The 10,534-nt window shown below is 46.4% G+C and overlaps 1 long non-coding RNA gene across 1 annotated transcript; it reads left to right on the forward strand.

Annotated features, from left to right (window-relative positions):
- The first annotated feature begins 4,149 nt into the window (after positions 1 to 4,149).
- LOC136472942 (uncharacterized) lies at positions 4,150 to 4,896 on the forward strand. Its single transcript, XR_010762451.1, has 4 exons — positions 4,150 to 4,350; positions 4,439 to 4,549; positions 4,654 to 4,738; positions 4,821 to 4,896. It is a non-coding gene; the product is annotated as an uncharacterized lncRNA (long non-coding RNA).
- The last annotated feature ends 5,638 nt before the right edge of the window (positions 4,897 to 10,534 follow it).

Consider the following 10,534-nt stretch of genomic DNA (forward strand, 5'->3'; position numbering starts at 1 on the left):
TGCAACCAGGAAGACATCGTTAGTTGATTAAGCATGTGATAGATAGAAACAATAGCTGATTTTGTAAGCTAATTTTATATGGGTGAAAACTAACTGTAGCTCTATATGGGTGAAAACTAAAATGCTAATTTCTGTTGTGACCTTGTTTAGGATCTGCTAGAAACTTTTTATTTCATATAATATTACCAGTTATTTATATTTCATGACTTTTTTGCCTATGCACTTACCAGTTATCTCTATTTCATATAATATTTGGATGTTGCAGCTACTACATCCTATTCTTCATCCGACCTGCAATCTATTTGTCTGCAGCTTGCATCCTATTTGTCTACTATTATTAGGTGCAAGTGGCATCAATTTCAGCAAAAACGTAGTATTACGTTTTCTTTGTTTTATCATGATGTCTTGGTTTCCTGTTTGGTGATTTTGAGTATTAGAAATGTGGTTAGCATGAGCGAAATCATTGATTTGCCCATGTACCAGTGGCTGCTGGCTGCTGGTTGGTCTCCTACAACTCTTATTACTACTACTTGGTGGCTGCTGGCCAGCTGCTCCTACTACTACTTGCTACTCCTACTACTCCTCTCTCTACTTATTACTATTGCTACTTATTATCTTCTGTCTTCTATCAACTCTTACTACTAGTGGCTGCTGGTTGGTCTCCTACAACTCCTATTACTACTACTTGCTACTCCTACTACTACTCCTGCTCTTCTCCTACTACTCTACCACTCCTCTTCTACTACTACTCTCCTCTACTGCACTCTACTCCTCTCCTCTCCTCTACTCCACTCTACTCTTCTCTCCTAAGCAGCTTTTGCTACTTCTACTACTACTCTATGACTTCCCTACTACTACTGTTTACTACTTCTACTTCTGTCTGGCAGTTGTTGCTTTTTTTGGGAAGCAGCACCTGCTTTTTTTTTGCCAAATCTCCCCTCTCCTCTATTTTTGCCACCTTTCCTATCCTCTATGTTTGGGAAGCAGCAGCTGCTTTTTTTATACCTTTTCCTCTCTATGTTTGTTAAGCAGCAGTTGCTTTTTTTTGCCAAATCTCCCCTCTCCTCTCCTCTCCTTTGTTTTGCCGATGATGAAATTGTCCAAGTCCATACATTATATGGAATATGAGCTGATGATCAAGAACTTGTGAGGAACTTGGCATCATTAGCAGCCGCCCCTACATTACCTTCTCCTCTCTTCTCTGTTATGATGCCTTGATGCTCCAAGTTCAAGATCAGATGATGATTGACATGTTTCTGAGGCCTCTACCACTGCTACTTCTCGTTTTTTTATATTGTTGTTTTATAGGACTACTTTGGTTTATAGACCTTTTTGATTTCTTATACCTTCTCGCGTACCTAAAGCACACTTTCTTGCATCTTTTAGAACAAAGCGCGAAATAATATCGTGGACAACAGACCGTGCAGCTCGATGCCCCGAGCATGATGAGCAGCCAACCCTTGAGGAGCAAGCACTAGAGGACCAGCTTACTCAGGAACAGTTCGATAACGAGGTAGAAAAAGATCTAGAAGTGATGCTTACTCAGGAGGAGTGTGACGAGGAGGAAGGCCCTGAAGGAGAGGCTGCTGAAGGCGAAGAAGAAGAGGATGATGAGTCAGAAGAGGGATATGAAAGTCCCGAGGATCCTTTCCCACCTGAAGCAAGAAGGAGGCCAACGGAGGAAGATTTGGACAAGGATTTTGACCCGAACGAGGAGGTAGGGAAGAAGCCTTAGCTTGTAAATTTTGCTAAAGCTTTGGCTGTGTTACCTCTGCTAACACTTCGACCTATCCTATATACAGGTCCCTCCTGAAACTCAGAAAAGATGACGTCGACGTCCGCGACATCTCGCTGGACAAGACGGAGTAGAGGAAAGGAGAGCAGAGGCAACAACCACAGAGACGGATCACGATGCCTCTGCTCCACAAACTCAAGACACAACCACGAATACCAAGCCTAAGAGGAAACGAGGGGATAGAAAAGGAAATCTATATCCAGGTAAGGCTTGCTATGTGATAACAGAGGTTGGGCCAGCAGGGGAGATCCTTGAGCCGAAGGAATTAAGAGGACGATTTCGTAGTGCGATCGGGGCCCTAGTAAGAGATAAATTGAACCCAGCAATCCCTAACTGGAAAGAGGTACTAGAGAACATAAAGAATGCACTATGGGATAGGCAGCTGAAGGTCAATTTTAGATTTCCGGAGGGTAAGCACGAATTGGTAAAAAAAATGCTATCAGGATGATGGGAGAGTCATTGCGACGTTGGAGGTCGGAGCTTAACACGAAGTATATCCAAAAGGGGTTAACTCCCTTCAACGAGTTCGGCAAAATAACTCCTAGTCAATGGGAGGAGCTCGTGGCTCAGAAGACTTCAGCGGAGGCATTGGAGCTCAGTGCTCGTAACACCAAGCTAGCGAAGAGGAACAAACACCACCATCATCTAGGCCCCGGTGGCTACTATGCCAAGGAAGAGCAGTTTAGAAAGATGGATGAAGAGGCTGCAGTTGCTGGGAATATCAATGTGACGAAGTTGAAGGTACGCTCAAGGAACTGGATATATGCGAGAAGTACAGAACCATCCGGCAGTAATCTTAAGTTTGATAAGCCGGAGACCCAAGAGGCGGTATCAAGGATACTGAAATATGCTGAAGACAAAGAGAAGGGCTCATTCAATCCTTCCAGAGAGAGGGACGAGCTTAGCCTTGGCTTGGGAAACAAGGAGCACACAGGCCGCACCAGGGGGCTAGGGAAAAGGATGACTTGGAAGCAAGGATTCGAAGAGGACAAGCACATGTACAAGAAACATGGCCGAGACCGGGAGACTAGTCTTGAGCTCCAAGTGAAGGCTCTAGTTGCGAAGGCACTGGAGGAGCAAGGAATGTCTATGGAGCCACGTATATTAGTGACGCCACCGGGAGAACTGGCATTAGTTGGCAGCCCTCCAAAAGTTCCTAGCAGCCAAGGTTCCACTGCAGCCACAACCTCAGTCGATCTCATACGGGAACCTACTAGTTGCACCTTGGTGTTTCTCAGCGGCTGACAGAACACTGTGATGGAGGTGGCAACGGGTGTTGCACATCCTCCCGGTGGCTTACACCACAATAATAACATACCGCCGGACTACACTAGGGTCGAGGTGCATACAGTGAAGCCCGAGTTCATGCAGTGGAGGATAGACTACGCAACTCCCGAGGGGCTGGTGTTACTCGGAGACGTTATGGGGCAGTTCATCCTCTGGCACAAACGGGACATTATATTGACTGCTTCTTCGCCGCCTCCCCCTCTCCCAAATTTGGAGCGAGTTGTTGAGGCCGAGGAGATATTTTCATCGTCTCATGACCCCCACATTCCTGAGATGCCACATTCTTCCCCGCCTCCTATCGAGCATGTGCCTGATGAGATGCCACAACCTTCTCCAGCTCGTACTGGGCAAGTGCATCATGAGATGCCACAGTCTTCTCAACAAGCACAACCGATACATGAACAACGAGTGCCTCCTGAAGAAGGTGATGCACAAGAAGATGAGGACGTGCCTGAATGGGAACTTCGAAAGAAGATTCCAATCCACATAAGGCCAGTTTATGTTCCGATCAAAGATGTCTCGTCGGTGTCCAAGTGGTATTCCCATGATCAGTTCAAGCCTGAAAACCAAGTTAAAAATGTCCCATCACGGGGTTCTGAGGAGGCCGTCAGTAGCAAACTTCACCAAATTGCAAAGCAGTATCCAAATGTTGATGCCATCGAATGGTCAAAGGATTGCCCAAAAAAATATGAAAGAGGCAAGCCCTTCCTACCAAACCGAGACATCTAGCGCCTACCACTTGGAATAAGAAGGTTTCATGATTGGTACTTGCGTGTTCTCCCAACGAGCATAGATATCATACAATCATGCTTTCCCACCGGCACATTTGGAAGCCCAGTCAGGAAAATTGTCTTTGACTTCAATGACATGCACACATGCTTTCACTTGGGAGAAATGGAGATGAATCTAATTCGCACGTGGTGCCTGTAAGTCCTTGTCCTTCCGATATGATATGAATGTAATCTTTGAATTTTGTTGTAACTAACCCACGCCGTGATTTGTAGAATGCAAGTGCACATTGTCAAACAAATGCCAAGTGTGAAAGCTGGGTATGTAGACCCTCAAGCTATAGCCCAAACAAATTTTAATTACCCTAAACGGTGGACACTGGATGCCAAAGAGCTAGCAGCTGCAAAGACTCTTCGGGAGAAAGAGCGCATCCGTAGTGCGAAGCTAAGGGAAGAGTCCCTTAAGGTTGCGGCATACATTGCTCTGGCTTTCAAAAATCTCCAACAACACTCTACTATATGGCTACCATACAACTTCGAGTAAGTTCAACTATAACTTAAAGCTATGTTCGATATATTTTATTCGATGTAAAAGAGCTTATCTAGTTCTATGATTAAATCCATACAGCAACCACTGGATTTGTATAGCCGTCGATGTCGGGAAGAGCATGGCATGGGTCTTTGATTCAATAGATAAGGACCCGGCGACATACAAAGACTTCATATCGATTCTCAAGACGTATACATATCGACAATCCTCATTAGCTTATATGTCTGTATACATACTTGTAACGTTCACTTATGCATACTAACAAGTTGTATTTGCTAAAATAATTCGAACAGGGCATTTAGGTTCTATGTCTCTCATCATCACGGAAGGCATGATCCAGCGAGGAAGGAAAAGCTGGCTATAAAAACACTATGTGCGGTAAGTGTAACTTACTTCTTCAGTACTCCGTTACATGGCTGTCAAAAGCATTACCTAATATTTTCATATGCAAAACACACAGTGCCCCAAGCAGAGGCCTGGGAGTGTACATTGTGGATACTATATATGTTCTATGATGAGTAACACCGGTGCCTACAGGAGACACCCCTTAAGGGTAAGTTTGAACCTCTTCACCCGTAGTATAAAAACTTCATAAATGGTATGAAATACTAAACTGAAACTTGTTTTCTTGTAGTGGAGAGAAGAGAAAGGAATGAAAAGAGACCCATACAAGGATGACCAACTCTTAGAGCTCGTCAGCGACCTTTACAACTTCATATTGGACCAGATTGTACACGTCAGAGGCGCCTACCATGATCGAGAGTCTGACTTAGGTACAAATCCTCAGTACCAACACCTTCGTGAGACTGAAAGGCTAGCTCTAGGACGTTGATAACAATGTGTATGAAATTTGTATATTTAATGATGGATTGTATATATATATATCATTACGAATTGGACTTGTAATTGTACTTTATATAGTCGCGTTCGGAACGTTGGTCGCGTGGCGTTCGGCAACGCGAACGCGGTTTGGAACGTTGGTCGCGGGCCGTTCGGCAACGCGGATGCTGGATGGAATACGCAGAAACAAACAGTTCTGGTCGAATTTGAATTGTAAATTTGAATTTTTTTTGGTGGGAAAATGTACTGTAGGGGCGGTTCTAGATTGAACCACCCCTACAAACAGGTATTATAGAGGCGGCTGGCACTACAGCCGCCCCTACAAATAGATTTGTAGGGGCGGTTGGTTCTTGAGCCGCCCCTACAAATAGATTTGTAGGGGCGGTTCGTAATACCAGCCGCCCCTACAAATTGATTTGTAGGGGCGGCTCAATCACCAACCGCCCCTACAAATCTATTTGTAGGGGCGGCCTAGGAACCGCCCCTACAAATGCATGATTTGTAGAGACGATTCGGTAGGGGCGGCTGGCCAAACCGCCCCTATAAAGGGTTACCAGCCGCCCCTAAAAATGCTTTTTGTAGTAGTGAAACACGGTTGTACACTAAAGACCCGATCCTCCACAAACTCCTCCTCAATAGCTAGCCAAGAGAAACGCATCTTATGGACAACAGTCGTCGTCAGAACACCAAAGCGCACTTACGGCCCCTAACGAAGATGCAGAGAGGCCTCCGCCACAAAGTCCCAAAAGGCACAACCTTTTAAACTCTTCAGTGGCTTGAGGAGGTCTGGTGGCAACAGTTCCTTTAAGCAAACTACAATGTCTTGCATTGTGCCCTCATTGAGCTTTCCATCCTTCCCAACAACGCCCAAATCCTTTAACACGTTGCGTTGTGCAATGCGGCCACTTCGACGAAGCGATGCTCTATCATAGGACTTGCGTCGACGTCTTGTAGGTGTAGTCGATGGTGAAGGTGGGTGTATAGAGGGACATGTTGGATCATTCTCCTCCATAGCTATGGCCATTGAAGAAGATGTTGCATTAATTGATGAATCCTTTATCGACCTGGGCACTTCATTGTTGACCTCGGTCGTATAATGCAAAGGGTTGTCTTCAATGGTGAAGACCTCTTGCTTGACATCGGTCATAGAGTGCATAGGGTTGTCTTCAATGGTGATGAGAAAGACGGGGTCCTCAATTGTCACTTGTGAGATAGCTTCCTCATCATCAGACGCATCCTCCACCAGAACAATATCCTATACAGGGGTGATGGTCTGTAGCAATGAGGCCGCCGAGGGCACCGCAACAACCTTCTCTATGGTCATCTCGCCATTGATGGAATCTGCACTAATCACACATGTATCCTCACACCCCAAGGAGTCAGCAGGCGTGCAAACCTCAACAAGAGAAGCATGGATCGACGATGTCACTGAAGGCCCCTTAGTGGCTTGCTCCAAGGGCATCTTTTGGCGAATCTCAGCATCAATTGTCCTTGTGGCCACCTCCTTACTGTCAGGGTTCAATATTGTGTGAAACTCCAACTCATCGACAATGGGGTTTGTTGTGGAAAATAGTGGAGTTGAAGATTGCCAAACTGGGGAACAAAGACCAAAAAGACCTGCCAAGTCTGCAATGAAATGGTCCTCGCTTGGTGGCCCTCCACATTCAAGATGGTTGGCCATCCGTGCAAGCCATAACTTGATGGTTGATGTCTCAGCCCTAAAAGGACGCACCACCTCCTCAAGCCGAGATATGAAGAACTCCTAGAGATCTGAACGAAGCGACTCCATCAGAGGCCCAAACAAAGATTGAAGGTCTAAGGTGGACGAACCATGTGTAGCGCGACAATTACAACAACATGCAGCACATCGAGGATGGTGACTAGTCGAAGCCAACAACGGATCACGACAACAACCATTTGGGGGAGATGTAGCCACAACATCTTCCCATCTCCAAGCATGTTGAAGATGGTTATGTTGGGAAGGAGAACCAAAACGTGGTGAAGCCCGGGGGACCGGAGGCTGCAATGTCGCTCTTTATGCCCAGGACGACAACATCGAATGCAGCGGGAGTCCCGACATGAGCTGACCTGGTGATCATGGGCAAGACAATGGTAGCATCTTCCATGAGCCCATGATTTGAAGGCAAGGCTGCGATCCTTTCTTAACTTCGATGATGGTGGCGATGCCTGCACATCGCAGCCCGACGATGAGCTGTGCGAAGGGTGACTCTCTCCACGATCCTTTCTTAACTTGGACGACGGTGACGACGGCTGCACATTGCAGCCTGTCGATGAGTTGTGCAATGGTGAAGACAACATGACTCCTCACATGCCGGCGGCAAACTCCTAGAGGTAGCGGCCGACCGACAGAGAACCTGGAGGCGCAGTAGGCGGTGGAGAGCCTCACGGGACCCTCGAGACGACGCACCGCGAAGGAGGTGACACCGAATCCAGTTGCAGGTTGCGTTCCCTGACTGCGGCCACAGCAGCTACCCCTCGGGATGGCGGCGACGTGGACGTCGGAGATCCCCTCGGTGCAGCAGTTACCGGCGGCTTGGATGTCAGGGGTTCCCTTAGCTGTTGATGGCGCGGGCGTGAGGAGCCCCCTTCGGGGCAGCGGCGGCTCTCGTGCGAGAGATGGACGGCGGCGGTCGTCGATGGGGTTCCATGGCAGTGGACTAAGTCGCGGCCTTCTCCGCGTCAGATCATGACGATCCGCCTCTTGTGCCTCCACCGGCGGGCTCTACATCTCGTCGGAGAGGGCAAGACCCTAGATTCGGGCTGGGACAGGCGGTCGAGGCGGCAGCGAACACGTCGAGGTGCGCTGCTGCCCTCTTGCTCTGTCACAAATGCTGCTCCTGGGCTGCGGTCGGATCAACTGGTCGAGGGCGTGGGGATCCTACTCGCCGGCGTCGGCGGCGCGAGGGGAGGACTCTCGGCAGCGGAAGCAGATCTAGTGGAGTGAAGAAACAAAAGACAAGAGTTAGTGAACGAGAAAATATCATGGTTATCCAAGACATATAAACACTGTTATCTTAATCTTAGATACCATGCATGTCACTACCATCCATGATCACCACGAGGTGGGCCCCTAGCCCCACGTGTGCCTCTGGTTAACTGCTTTCGGCCTCTCTCACGTCTCTGAATGCTGCTACGACTACGATAGTCTATACTCATGCTGCTCATGGGGCGCAGGCAGGCAGCCAGACGTCCTTAAAGAATTTTATTGCAGAGTGGCATTAGGTGCATGCTGTTGCTGCTAATCTAATCTAATGACCCCTGTCACTTTGCTTACACAAAAGAGGCCGGGTTAGGTGCTCTCAACTGAACAGGGGGACAACGCCACACATGATGCAGCCTGTATTTATTTAACATGCTCCTTCGAGGTATATTTGTGATTTGTCATGCCGCCAATAAATTTCAATCCGGGACAGAAAGGTACATTCCCTTCCTTGTTCATTAATACCAAGATTATTGCTAGCTCTTATTCTTATATACAAATACATGCAGTAATCAGCCTGTTCGTTTGTTGGTTTCAGCCAGGGTTTATCTGTCCGCCAACAGTGTTTTTTCTCTCACAACAAATCAGCATCAACCGGGCTTATCAGCATAGAAACCAATCAGCGAACATGCTGAATATCTTATCTAGGTGCATGGGTTTCCTCTCTATCTCGGTCCTAGGAATTAAAAAAAAAGATTATCAGTACTTGAGTGGTGTGTTTATCTTTGTTTTGTTTCCTCTCTACACTCTACATTGTACCCCTAAAGATGAGTATTTATACAACCTCAAATCATGAGCACTTGCTTTGTATACATAGTTTTTGGGTGATGCCAAAGGAAAGGAGACAGAAGTCACATGCATTCTTGTACTCTTCTCCCCCATGAAACCACAACCATGTCCATGTTCTTCTTCCTAGCTCCTTCCCAAGTGATCATGGCTTGGAGGCTTTCGGCTGCAGGAGCCCACACGTGGGGCCCGAAAATCCAGGGCATAAATTTACTGTACCGCTCCAAGATGACAAGTGGGCCCAGGATATATAATGCTGCTAACCAATACTGTTCTGGATTGGCGTCACGTGTAAGGTATGGTGATTTCTGTTTTTTTAGTGCGAGTTTGTTTATCTGCCTTTACCTTTTTTACAGGTGAATGTGACGGCCGGCCGGCAACGTCTTTGTTGGGTTTTAGAATAAAGCCGAGATTAAAGGGTGGAGACGACTAGCACCCACTAAGTTTTGTTTCTGTTTCTGTTAATGCTATACATACTATAAGCATATTGGGTGCAGTAGTGTTTTGCTGACCAAGCCCATGTGTACTAGTAGTAGTAAACAGGAGCTGTCACAGCTCATGGGTTAAAAAAACATCTCTTCCACAAACATGAGCTGGTCGTGTATTGCTTACTAGGGCTGTTAGTTACAGGCTTTACAGCCTAATTGTAAAGAGTTACCAAAGAACACCTAATCTTCAGAGGAAACGCGAGTTGGCCAAACCATACTATTACAACATTCGGCGTGTTCGCTGGTTGGTTTCTGAGCTGATTTGGGCTGGCTGGTGCTGGTTTGTTGTGAGAGAAAAACATTGTTGGCTGGTTGAATAAGCCTGGTTGAAACTAACAAGCGAACATGGTGATTGTGAGATAGCTGAACTTCCATTAGTTTTAAACATTTCCTTATTTAAGGGCCAAGTACACCTGTCAATTTACAATTTAGTTGGAACATTTCTACTTTCTACTGTTCTTTGATACAGTACATGAAAAAGAGTGTTGTCATATAGTTTTGATTTTGTATAGCTGTTTTGTTTTTCATTATTGGCCCTTTCACTGATTGAGCTGTTGGTGATACGGCTGGCTGTATAAGCCAGCTTATTTACGGGCTTATAAGGCACAAAATAGTATTTTTCTCTCTAAAAAAATAGCCATACAAATCAGCACAAACGACTTTTTCTCAAAGAACCACCACAAACCAATATTAACGGGAAAGAAAAATTGCAGCCAATCGAAGCCTACCATGTTGCACCATATTTTACTCCCACAAAAAAAAATAAACGGCCAAACCGTACCAACTTGAGAGATCAGGGTAGCAATTGGCGTACAGCTTGTTCGTTTGGCTGTGGCTTGTCGTAAACGATCGTAAATTTTTAGTCGGAATAGTATTTTTCTCTTACACAAACCAACCAACAGTACTTCTTCACGAACCAGCAACGATACGAACCAGCCAACCGAACATGCTAGTATTTGTTCGACCGTCTTCTCTCATCAGCGGCGGCGAGGCAGAACCGTAGAAGTGGCAAAACCTGAAAGTGAGCTCTACGAAAGAGAGGGGCCAAACCAAGAAAAG

This window comes from Miscanthus floridulus, chromosome 8 (assembly GCF_019320115.1).
Source record: "Miscanthus floridulus cultivar M001 chromosome 8, ASM1932011v1, whole genome shotgun sequence".
NCBI classification, from domain to species: domain Eukaryota; kingdom Viridiplantae; phylum Streptophyta; class Magnoliopsida; order Poales; family Poaceae; genus Miscanthus; species Miscanthus floridulus.